We start from the raw sequence: 12635 nt of genomic DNA, 5'->3' as shown, positions 1-12635 counted from the left end.
ACATACTTGTCAGCCGGACCTATTCTATTACTTACCTTATTTATTTTACTTTTTTGTAGATATCTTTACTAGTGCCATCCGCTAGACCTACGGATACCTTCTGTGTACCGCTCTCCGGAACCTGTTTAGAATCAGATGTAAGTCGAGACTTGTTCTCTTTGTTCTCTCTCTCTGGCTTGGCTACTCTTCTTCACTTTGAGTGTAGTATTTACCTTTTTGTATTATTTATCTAGCATGGACACGTACACTCCCTCTCAAAAGCATCGGTCATCGTTGAACATCTTACTATCCTTTTTACAACTATGCTCTCACCATAGTTGGTAGGTGGCATTTTATTTCTTGTATTGTATATGTTTCCTTCGTTTTTTAAGGAACTTACGAACAGGTTAGCTTGTTTCTCTTCTCATTACAGACCAGGTTGGTTAGAATGGCTATATTACTACCCTCTTAGAATTTCTTTTAGACATCAGTTGACTGGACTTATAATTATTACCACATTTGTGTACATACTGAATAATGACGAGTTATCTCAGGCATTTTGACATGTATTACAATTATACCTATTTAAATGCTGAATGTTAACAATACTTTGTTATAACAAATTGAACTATATGTACAGAAATACTAAGATGTACCTTTCTCTATCTTTTTCTCGAATTTTGTGAAATATGATTTAGCCCCTGAAGAAGAGTGTATACTCGAAATGCGGCAGGCCCAAAAATATTGTGCAATAAATACTTTGATTGTTGTTTTTTATAAGTTTTGTGAACCGGTTATTCACTTTCACTGCTCCACTTATTTATTTTTTTATTGAAAAATATGTTATGAAATTTGTTATACAAAAAACACAAAGTTATCGATCTGCTCCACAGATACCAGACAGTGTGCAGGGGACGGGAGTTCCTAAACTTTTAGGAACAACCACTTCTTGTCCTTCATTGTAAGTTAAACCATACTCCCTTTTTGTGTGTGTTGCTGTTCTCTGTCTCACTTTCATTCATTTGTCTTCTTGTTTTTAATTCGCTAGACATTTCAGTGTTTTCATTAAAAGGTAATTCATGGGCATCTGTGTTCTCATTAATGCCGAAACGACTAACTAGTCACTTTTTGTCACTACGCTGAACATAATTTATATGACCTAATGCGCTTTCATGTGGTTGCTGTTTTTTCACTGCACATTGTTTCCCTATTTGCACAGACAACCTTTTATCCTGGTCCTTCAAGCATTGGAACATGTCCATGTCCCTGAACACATCCCTTTGTGGTCTTGGTCGGTAATGATTGAAATCACCCTGATTAGGCCAGTTCTGGCACCTTTCAGGAGATTGATTTCTATTTGTGTTTCTCCTGAATTCTCGTGACCATCTTTTGACCATGGTTAACCTGTGGTGGTGACTGACTATAATTGCACAGTACATAATTGACATTTTGTCTTTCATGTGGGTGTATTTGCTTACTATGCTGATTCGCATTCTCAATGAATCTATCCAAATACATTGGTCTTTCTTAATGGCCATACACCATTATGTTAGGGTCAAATCTACTCTGGGTTCCTAATATCTGGTATGGACCATTGTACATCTGATTCTGGTTCTTGTTTATTCCCGGCATATCATGGTGAAACCCCACCTTAGGAGCAATACCATCAAACCGAGGACTAGTGTATGAACTTCTGTCGCTGGAATCAATAGATTGGAACATAGATTGGTGTGTTGTTCTCTGTTGAGTCATGCTCCTTTGAATGTGTGGTGTGTCTTTCTGTAAAGATACTTAGGCTGTTTCTAGTGGTATCTTTATAGACTTTGGGCCTCATTACGACCCAGGCAGTAAGTTACCGCCTGGGTCGAACCTTTACCACCATGGCGTAAACTATGTTTACGCCATGGTGGTTGGCGGATTTACCGCCCCATTCCGAGGTTGGCGGGGCAGTAAGTCCCCATTAACCCATTTACCCTTCCCTGTTCCAATTTTTGCCCCATAGGGCATAATGGGAGTGGGGAAGGCGTTAATTACGCCACCGTAAATTACGGTGGCGTAATTAACAACAAGGTCCCCTAGCGCCATGGATTTTAACACCTGCTGAAAGCAGGTGTTAAATCCTCCATGGCGCTAAGGGACCTCGGAATCAGGCGGTAAGGGTCGGCGCTGTTTACGCCGCCGTAAACCCCTTACCGCCTGGGTCCTAATGATGCCCTTTATCTCTAGAATTGCTGGTGTGCATACTTTAGTCTTTGATTTAGTTTCCTTACTATTCGTTACCTCTTCTTTCCTATGAAAACTGGTGTGTAACTACAAACCCTTGCTCATATATTTTGTTATCACTGGTTACCCAGTGTGGCACAAACATTTGGTAGCACCCCCTCATTTGATATTCAATAATATGTCATTTTCTAGAATGAACAAGCTCACGGACAAACACACCACAACTTTGGCACGTAATGCCAAAGAGGCAAAGCGCTTTTTGTCACTAGTAAAAGATACAGACAAGGCTCTACAGAGTCAAGCCAAGCCGGACAAATTGATCTTTCAACTAGAGAAACTCATCAGGCGTGAGATTTCTCAAAAACTCCTTGCCACCACGTAATGGAGTACTATAAATTGCAGAGGATTCCAGGGGGATTGAGGGTCTAATTCAGGGCCACGCTACGTAGTGAAAGTAAAGCATTTGTGGCAAAGTGGGACCAGATCCTGAACAAATGTTTGTTGGATCTTATCCTACTTACCATTGAGAAGTTATTGAAATCCCTCAACTCTATTGACACTAGGATTGCTACACTTAAGACACAATTATCCAAATTCAAATCAGAACAGGATCTGACCGAGCTATTCGAGGAGGTTAATTCTAAACTGGCCGGATACAAAACAGACATCGAGCATAGAAAGCTGAGGAAGTTTAAACGTGACACCTTTGACTATCTAATGGATATTGTAAATACTTGGAAGGAATTTTACCACCATCATAACTTGAATAGAGGGAGACTCCAGCATCCCAACTTAGCCAATACTGGCAGCACTACCAGTAACAGCAGCATAGGGGAACCTATTCAATTGGACAGAACACAACAACCTGCAGGGACTCCAAGTAACCAAGGTGAAACAACAGACAATGCTGGTGGAAGCCCAGGTGAACAACAAACAGCAAGTGGACAAGGGACCACAGGTGCTTTTTTAGGTCTGAGAGAAAAGCAAAAAGAAAAACAAGATGACGGAAAGAAATCCAAAAAAGAAAGAACAAATGAGTGAGAACCTGTCATTAACATCTCGAGTAAAGGTCTCACAAGCTTGGATATACTAAACCAAGGACTCTCATTCCTCCCTACCTGAAATACATCTCTTTTGAAAAGAAAGTCTGTATACACAGACTTCTCAGAAAATTAATACTAAACCTTCTCTTTGAGACAGAGTGAGACTTTGATTCCATAGATTCTGTGGATGAAAGATTGGAGCCATGCCCAAAGAGTGATTTCAACCCTCACATACAGAATTCTATCTTGAATTTATTCGAGAAAAGCGTGTTATCCGATCTCAACAGTATCAACTATCAGAGAACCACACATCTCAACAACACATTGAGGCACTGGCTAAAGATGAGGAACTAACAATTAAACCGGCCAATAAAGGAGGAGCCATTGTTGTAATGGACACCCCTTACTACACTAATAGATGTCTCAAACTCCTCAATGATGATACCACCTACATCAGACTGGACAGTGACCCACTACATGGGATCAAGATCTTGATAGAGAAAATTGTGGAGAAAGCCCTGGAAAATGACTGGATTAGTGAGAAGACATGCCAATTTTTGCTTATCAAACACCCAATAACAACTGCGTTTTACGGTCTGCCCAAGATACATAAAGACAGCATTAATCCTCCATTAAGACCAATAGTGGCTGGGACTGAGAGCATTTTTGACCTGCTTGCCATCTATGTGGATCGATTACTTCAACCCCTAATACAAAAGATACTTACATATCTTAAAGATACAACTGATTTCCTCAATTGTCTAAAAGAGATCTCAGCTTTGGACTCAGAGTGTATTCTGTTCAGCATTTATGTATGCAGCCTCTATACGTTGATCCCTCATGAGGAAGGATTAGAAGCAAAAGAATGGCTCCTTCTCAATTCAACTGGACTATTCTCGATCCACAGTTTGTTCTGGAATTACTAAAACTTATACTATACAACAAATTCTTCTGCTTCCAAGACAAGTATTATATGCAGGCCTCGGATAAATCTATGGGGTCGGAAATGGCCCCGGTATACGCCAATACATTTATGTATAAGTTTGAGCAACAATTTGTGTTAGATCACCCTATATGGTCCTCTAGAATTATGATCTGGAAGCAATTTATAGATTTGATTTTTGGCATCTGGTCTGGTCCTACAGAGGACTTGACAACATTCCTAACTTACCTGAACACAGTTCATCCAAGAATCAGATTTACCGTGGAGATTGGTTCACCAACATTACATTTTTTGAATGTCAGCTTTTGGATCAGGGACGGAAACATTGCTACAACCATTTACCACAAACCGACTGATGCAAATAACCTTCTCCATTATACCAGCTTTCACCGTAAGGTAAAGCTCAAAAGCCTTCCTTATAGTCAAATTCTGAGACTGAAAAGGATCATCTCTTACCCAGCTACCCAGTCAAATTCTGAGACTGAAAAGGATCATCTCTTACCCAGCTAGTCTTGATACAGAATGTTCCACATTGGTGGAGAAATTTAAATCAAGGGGTACCCATAAAATATCCTCTATGAATCAAAATTGAGATCGAATGAAGTCATCAAAGGCCTACTTTTGACATCAAGAGATAAAAATAAGAAAACACCTCTCCTCTACATATCAAAGTTCTCCAAGAAGAGTTTCCAGATCCGCAAGACCATCAGGAAATACTGGGGCATTCTCCACAATGACCCCACATTCTTTAAACTGTTCCCAAGGGCCCCCATGATAGCTTTCAAAATAGGCCAGAACCTAAGGGACAAGCTGATAGAGGCAGAGAAACCACTAAAGGAAAAACAACTCTTCTTCAAGATAAGGAAAAAGGGAACATTTCCTTGCCTAAGCTGTACGCTCTGCAACAACGTGATGAAAGGAGACACTATCGCCCATACTCAAACAGGCAAGAGAATCAAATTGAGAGACTTCTCAACCTGCCAGACCTCGGGAGTAATCTATTCCATCAAATGCCCCAGTGGGAAACTATATGTAGGACAGACCACAAGGCCAGTCAAAGACAGATGGACGAAGCATAAATCCAACATAAGGTGCAGGAGTGTCAGATCTCCAGTAGCAAGGCATTTTACAGAATAGCACCACACCATTGCTCAACTGAAGTTTCAGGTAATAGAGGTGGTCAAATGACCACAAAAGGGTGGTGGTCTCTGTGACAAAGAGAAAAATATTGGATCCACTTATTGGACACTGTACACCCCAAGGGTCTCAATGAGGAGTGTTCTTTGAATTGCTTTATATAGAGACCACACATTAGGGTTCTCCACTCTAAATGGTATCTAGAGACCACCGATTTAACCAACACATCAAGTGCTCTCTCCTGGTATGTTGTTAAAGTATTTAGAGGTAACTTCATTATGACAGTGTAAATCGAGTTATTGACCTGTTTACTCAATTTAGCTCCATTAGAGAATGGTACAACTGCTGCTACCTTCACACCACATAAGAAATAGTTCTACTTTATCATATTGAGCAGATGTTTGTATCCATGTTTTGGGATGAATCTCTTGTTTGATGATTCATAAATCAATTGTAATTAGATTTGCCACCACCTGCATAATAAATGATGGTCCATCACACCAAAGAGATGTTGGTATCCATGTCTTCTTTGGAGGATATAACTTGAGGAATCACCTATAGAGTACATCTATAGAATACACTGGGTGACCTATTTAATATGAGGTTCTGGTGATACCATCAAGGTACTATGAAGCATAATGGGGTTACTTTGGACTCTCCTGCACAAATGCTATTTTCTGCATGAGAACTATATTAAATAAGAGTGAATATTCCTGCTTGGTGATTTGACCTTCTTTTCCATTTTTTGTGATTATGAATGTAAAGTTTCCCTTGTGAAATAATGTGTCTATGTAAGACCATGTTAGGATATGCGGGAGCCAAACGGATGTGAACTAAACATAACGACGATAGACTTTTACGATTCAATTTCGTAATCCTGAGGATCACACTGCATTATGACATGGTACACCAAGTAGAGATACCTTGACATTTGAGTGTAGGGACTAATATGCCCTTGCATATCCTCCTCCATCCCAAGATGGATGCCGAGCCTGATGGACATGTAGTTGTCCCTTTTCTTTGTAATAAATTCATGAAGTCTTTAATTCCTACACAATATGATGTGCTCCACTAATGAGCATCAGCTTCCATCTCTGTGGTAACCACCGCTCTCATTCGAGCGTTCCCTGTGGTCTTCGGCGGTCCACCACTGTACAGGTAGGCTGCACGATGACACTTTAGGTTTTCAATTTCACACATTTGGATAGCACTACTAGATAGTATAGCTTCTTTCACCGTAGGTTCATTACGATCAAAACAACTATAGAGAAGTCTCATCACTCACCGCATTGAGTACGGAGAGAACCTTATGCTACCTCAGACTTAGAAATCCTGATTGTAACTTCCCGGGGTGTGAAGGAATCCACTGATGGGGGTGAGTTATTACTAAGATTAAAACTGAAATCACGATTATAGGTTAAGAATTGATGTATATGTTTTGTATTGTCGGTTATGAAAATACTTACAGACTACTGTTGTTTTATACAGTTGGCGACACACTTTCCTGATTACACACCATTTCACAATCTGCACCACATACGCTTAGCAAGTCAGGAGTGTCATTGGTATTTGCCGGTAACACCAGTGGATGGCGATACCGCTGATGCAGTGAGTGTACTTTTGACTTTTTTAATCTTGAGTGACACGTGACATACATGCCTGATACACCATTACTGTCTGAAGATGGTAGATGGTTGAGAGACCCTACAGAATATTCAGATTTAGATGAATAAGGATTACCTTCTGTCCATAGGTGATGATGCATGTTGGCAGGAAGTGTTGAATTCCTATGAGAACAGCATAGCTTTGACTTTCGATAAGAGGATCCCTCTTTTTGACTTCTCTAGTTTAATGGGTTTGGATACATTTTCGCGCTATTGAGATGATTAGTCTCTACTTCATTCTCTGTATTATCTGGACTAATGGGCACCAGTTGGAGTCTCACTCTGGTGAGCCGGGTATCCTTTGTGATACTCGTGTGAATATACTGTATAATGTTTTTGAACACATCCGGTTGGCTCCTGATCCAAATGAAATTAGGAACCAGTACTCGATAGTTGCACTCAATGTTAGTGATGTTAAACTCATTGGCTTAGAATAACGATACCATGATTATTTGTATTTGTACTCCATGGAGTTAACCTTACTTTACTTAAAATAACAACACTATGATTATTTGCATTTGTACTCTATGAAGTAGTTGATTAACAAGTTTTGTAACATACTGAAAGTATCTTTTAATGTGATATTTCTCCACAGTCCAGTAAGGCTCATGAAGAAGAGGTTGTGTTCCTCGAAACCCGTCAGCCATTTACACTGGATGGACGGAGAGCTTTGCCTAAATATGTTTGGATTATTAAACTGCTAATTTCATCTATACTACTTGTCTGAATATGCTTTGATATACTGTTTGTTTGAACCCTGTAGCATGTACTAACTTCAAATCGAGTCCTTAACTGTCATTGACGGTAATATATAGTGTACAGGGGACAGGAGGATCCTATCTTTGGATCTTCTTTCTTTTCTCATGAAATATTACCTCATATAGATTAGTTTCCTGTTCAATGATCCTCTCTGATGGTTTTTCCCTGTAAAACTGAGAGATTTACTGAGAAACAATATCTTTTTGATGCCCATAAAAATATGCAGTTTTGAACTCTACTGACTGCGGGTCAAAGGTCACATCAAAATGCGAGAATGCGATGTTTAAATTTTGAAAGAATTGGTGAGGGGATTAATTTGGCTGTGCAGTCATGCTATAAGCAGCCTTCATGTCTTATTTTATAGATTAATAGGGTGAGCATTGGTGTCTAATTTCTTTCTCAAAGTCCCCCCCTTTAAAGGTTTTCCTGTTCATACAGGCCCCAGATAATGCTAGCAGAAGCAGCATCTAAAGTGAGGGGAAGGTACCACCCATATTGTTCTCTAGGATTCTGAAGGTTCTTAATGATATCGTATTCAACGATGTCTAGTCAAAGGATCGAATCCAAAGGGTTGACAGGTCAAAGGATCGACACCAAAGGGTTGACAGGTCAAAGGATCGATTTTTTTTTTAAATTATATATTTTTTGGGGGGTTTTCGTTTAGGGAAAAAAAGTGATTTTTAACAAAAAAAGGGGAGTTACGGGGGGAACCCTCCCAAACTCTCCCCCCCCAAAAAAAATGTGAAAAAAAGAAAAATAAATTCGATCCTTTGACCTGTCGACCCTTTGGTGTCGATCCTTTGACCTCTCGACCCTTTTACTGTCGATCCTTTGACCTAGAACCGTATTCAACCTCATGATGATCTTCTGTACAACTATCTCCCCTCTTTGTGAATGTTTTGATCAAGGCCTTGATACATTTCATAATCTTTAAGGCACTACATGGCGCATTTTGGGATGTGTCATTTTGTCCCCCATTCCTGTTCTCTTGTGGGTGAGTATGTGTGAGTATGTGTGTGAACAGTTGTGGGTGGTTCAGATGCAAATACTCATTCTCATCTAATAGTTTAAATATTTAATTTTCCATAGCATGGAATTCCTTATCTTTTTCACAGTTATCCTTCCTAAGTGTCAGAATTTTCTATATTGCGACATCTCTATCTTTTCATACACTGTCTAACACAGTTTTTAAATGAATGAATTCTCTCTCACTTTCAACAAATTGGTTGTCCCTCTGAACCAACCATGCACTGCGTTCTCTACAATTTGGCCTGCAGATGCGTGCCCAACTCCCCATGTTTTTCCATCTGTAGCGATTGTTCCCGTTCTGCTTCTAAACTACACTGTAACTTGCTAATGACCTCAACATCTTTTCCTCGCAGGTTAATAAATGTATGTAGCGAAAGCCACAACTTGGCGCATAATCTAACAATATGAATTTTTCTCCTGTTTACATTCTTTGGCTTGAAATAATCTAGGGAGACACATTTGTATAATGCTTCCCGCCTTAAAGATCTTTTACGAGACTCTTTCACCACTTCAGTACTAATTCTGTCGTTCCATGTTCCCAGGTAGCAAAAGCAAAATGTTTTGTTTTGAGATAAGCCGATAGTTCATAAAACTCAACTTCTATCTTGGTGGCTAAGTGCCAATCAAAACAACAAAGAGAAAACAATGTGCGCTTAGCGCAGTTGCTGGTAATCCCCTCACAATGCACTTTAGGCCAAAGAATGAGCGCACAATATGTTTATGCTATATCATGCAGGCCACTTCCAGTAACTACCTTTACTGCTTCCCAGCCAATGCACCATAAAAGTGTTAGAGGTAGTTTGCTGTATTTTGGTGAGCCCTAAGTATACAGCACTGTATTTATTCTTATAACGGGATCATAGACCTTAAGCCAAAAACCAGACCTATTGCACCCTAAATCACAATTAGATTATCGTGTGGTATTTTATCTACAATAACACTTTGGTGGTGACCCAGAATATACTTACCAGAGTACCTGAAAACAGTTATTCGTATAACCAGCCCCTTTGATGGACCCAGTTCACTGTGACCAGTTTGGTTCTGAGTTTTTAACACACGCGGTAGAATGGAGATACCGCCTGCAGTAACACAAAGATATCACTTTGTTCACAACTGTCTATATGGTATCACAAGAAACCAGAACACATAATAAGTACTTTTGCTTACCGTTTATGATCCTGTTATAAGAATAATATCAGGCAGTTCTGTATATTTAGGGCTCACCAAAAACACAGCGAAATACCTCTAACACTAGCTGGATGAACTTAACAAGCTTGTTATTCCCCCTATATGTTACAAATGTGGATGCATTACTGACCGTTGGTGATAATTAAATGGAATCCAATGTAATCAGGCTCAAAGTACCATGTGTTAAAAGCAGGCAGATTCAATAGGAAATCCACTGTAAATGCCTCTTGAACTTTTTCATTGCAGGAGCCATTTGCATGTTTCCCCAAATGCAGTGAAAAATGATGACGATTTTACCTATGTTTTATACTTTACTTTTATTCTACATGATGGAAATGTAATGCCATTTCATAAATGACACCTTTTGTGCTTAAGTGCACATGGAAGTGGATATCTCCATGCAATTTAGGATTCAAAACAAAATGTGCCCCTATGTGTATGTATTTCAAGACAGGCATAGACATTTTATGCTGCATCTCTATTTGGAAAGTGAGGGTCACACAAACTGTCTGGATAAAGTGCAGCATTATTTTCCTTAGGTGGAAGTAATCACTGCTACCTACCTACCTTGTAAACCGGCTATTGTAGCAGGTTGGGCTAGCTGTAACCTGCAAATATGTATTTATTCATATTCAGGGAAAAAACACAGTTAAAGGGACATTATGGTTAAGTTGAACTAATCAAAACCTATGAAATTCAATGGAAAAACTTTGTTAAAGGGACGTTATGGTTGTAAGTAAAACAGAAAACCTGCAGAAATGTGCTAAGCAACATAGCTTTCTCCACCAGCGCGCACTGCAAACGGTAACACCCAGGACAACAAAGATGACATCACAAATGTCATTGATCACATCATTGATGACATGACATATTTGGGCCACTTGTTCTTGTAGTCTTATATGTGTAGGCCAGGCAGTTTTGTTTACTGACAGTGAAAATATGAAATTTGAAAAGGTGCTATATATGTAGACATTACACTTCTTGTATGTTCTTAAAATACTTTACTCAGGGTTTTGTATCAGCACATGGTGCACATATATTGAGCAAAAAGCAGGCTTCAAACATGCAATTTACTTGATATTGATATTTCATTTCTATCGCGCTTGTACACAAGTGTTTCATTGTATATATAATGAGGAATATTACAGACTTTTTCTGGTGTTTTATTTTTGTTGTTGCTTACATTACCTTAATGTATGTGCCTGTCATTTTCATGCATTCTGGATATTTATATTTAATGTTTGTACTAAAAGAATTATGTAGTACGTCTTGAATTATTACTATTTAATCCATATTTAACATTACTAAAAACTCTGCTAAAGTAGCATTAATTATTTTAGTAGCCTAAATTACCAAATTATATGTACTGTACTTCTATGGTGCATATCTGCAACCATTACCTATGTGTATGTATCATTAGGTTCCTGTATTAACAACAACACTCCAATATAAAATATTACATTTTCTTAGCCAGCTGTATCTGAATGGTAACTTCCATGCGTACTGCTTCATTTGTTCAAAGAAGCCAGCGGTGGCCCAGTAGAAGCTGTGATTTCTTATTTGTAGTGACAAAGGATGTGGCTATATCTTCCCTGACCTAACGGCCCATTGACTGTAATAGATTTTTGTCTTATTGGAGTACATTTGGGATTTGGCAATATTTTCTTATCGTAAAAATAGTGGTGGTAATTTGGTGCTAAATTAGTCTTGCACTTAGATCGGGTTTGGCTTCACATTATTTTAATGACCATATCCTGTTAGCTTATATTGGTGGTAATTTTAGTGGTATTTTGTTTTGCACTAATTATTTCTGTGGTATAGTGGTGACCATGGTTTCTTCTTTATAGTATAAGCCCAACATAAAACAAAACTTTCCCTTCTATTACAATACCTCTTAGTGATCTATAGAGAGCCTCAGACTTATGCACTGTTAGAACCCAATGATTTTATTTAGAGAGCCATCTATAGTTTGTGGCTGGTATCACTGGCTTATATACATCCAGTAATCTATGTGTCATAACATATCACTGGCTTATTTACATCCAGTAATCTATGTGTCATACAGTATCACTGGTTTATTTACATCCAGTAATCGATGAATACGATCCTTTCCCATCAGCATGCAAGAAAAGGGCATTCATCATACCGCACACAAACCTTCTCTTATCTGTTACTTTACTTGCGTTGTTAAATTGGCAAATGCACTACTACACTAATATGAGCCTCCCCTTTAGACATTACCTGTGTAAAATAATTTGCGGATTCATGAATGACCCAAAATCCCATTTGTTTTCATATGTACTTATTATATTGAATTACATTTACATGTCATCAAGTCTTACCATGGTTATTTACAGCATCCTCTGGAATACAAAAGACAGCAAAATAGAACAAGCAGGTCTATTTGAAACATAGATTAATGTTGCCACATTCTGAAAATGACAAAAATAAACATGCAGTGATTCCTAACCTTTCTACACTGTAATACATTTTAGCCAAACATATGGCATTCAAATGATCCTCACTTGGCACACATCTTACCAAGATGAGCACTTCTTTGAAGTTCTCAGCATGACCTTGCTCCACTCGCAAAGGCAGGCCCAGTGACAGCGTGAAATGCTTCTGTAAATCTTTGTGTGGGGAGCACGAGCTAGATATCTCTCATAGCCA

The sequence above is a fragment of the Ambystoma mexicanum genome, chromosome 1p (assembly GCF_040938575.1).
Source record: "Ambystoma mexicanum isolate Mex_15411 chromosome 1p, UKY_AmexF1_1, whole genome shotgun sequence".
Taxonomy (NCBI): domain Eukaryota; kingdom Metazoa; phylum Chordata; class Amphibia; order Caudata; family Ambystomatidae; genus Ambystoma; species Ambystoma mexicanum.
This window is presented reverse-complemented; position numbering follows the sequence as displayed.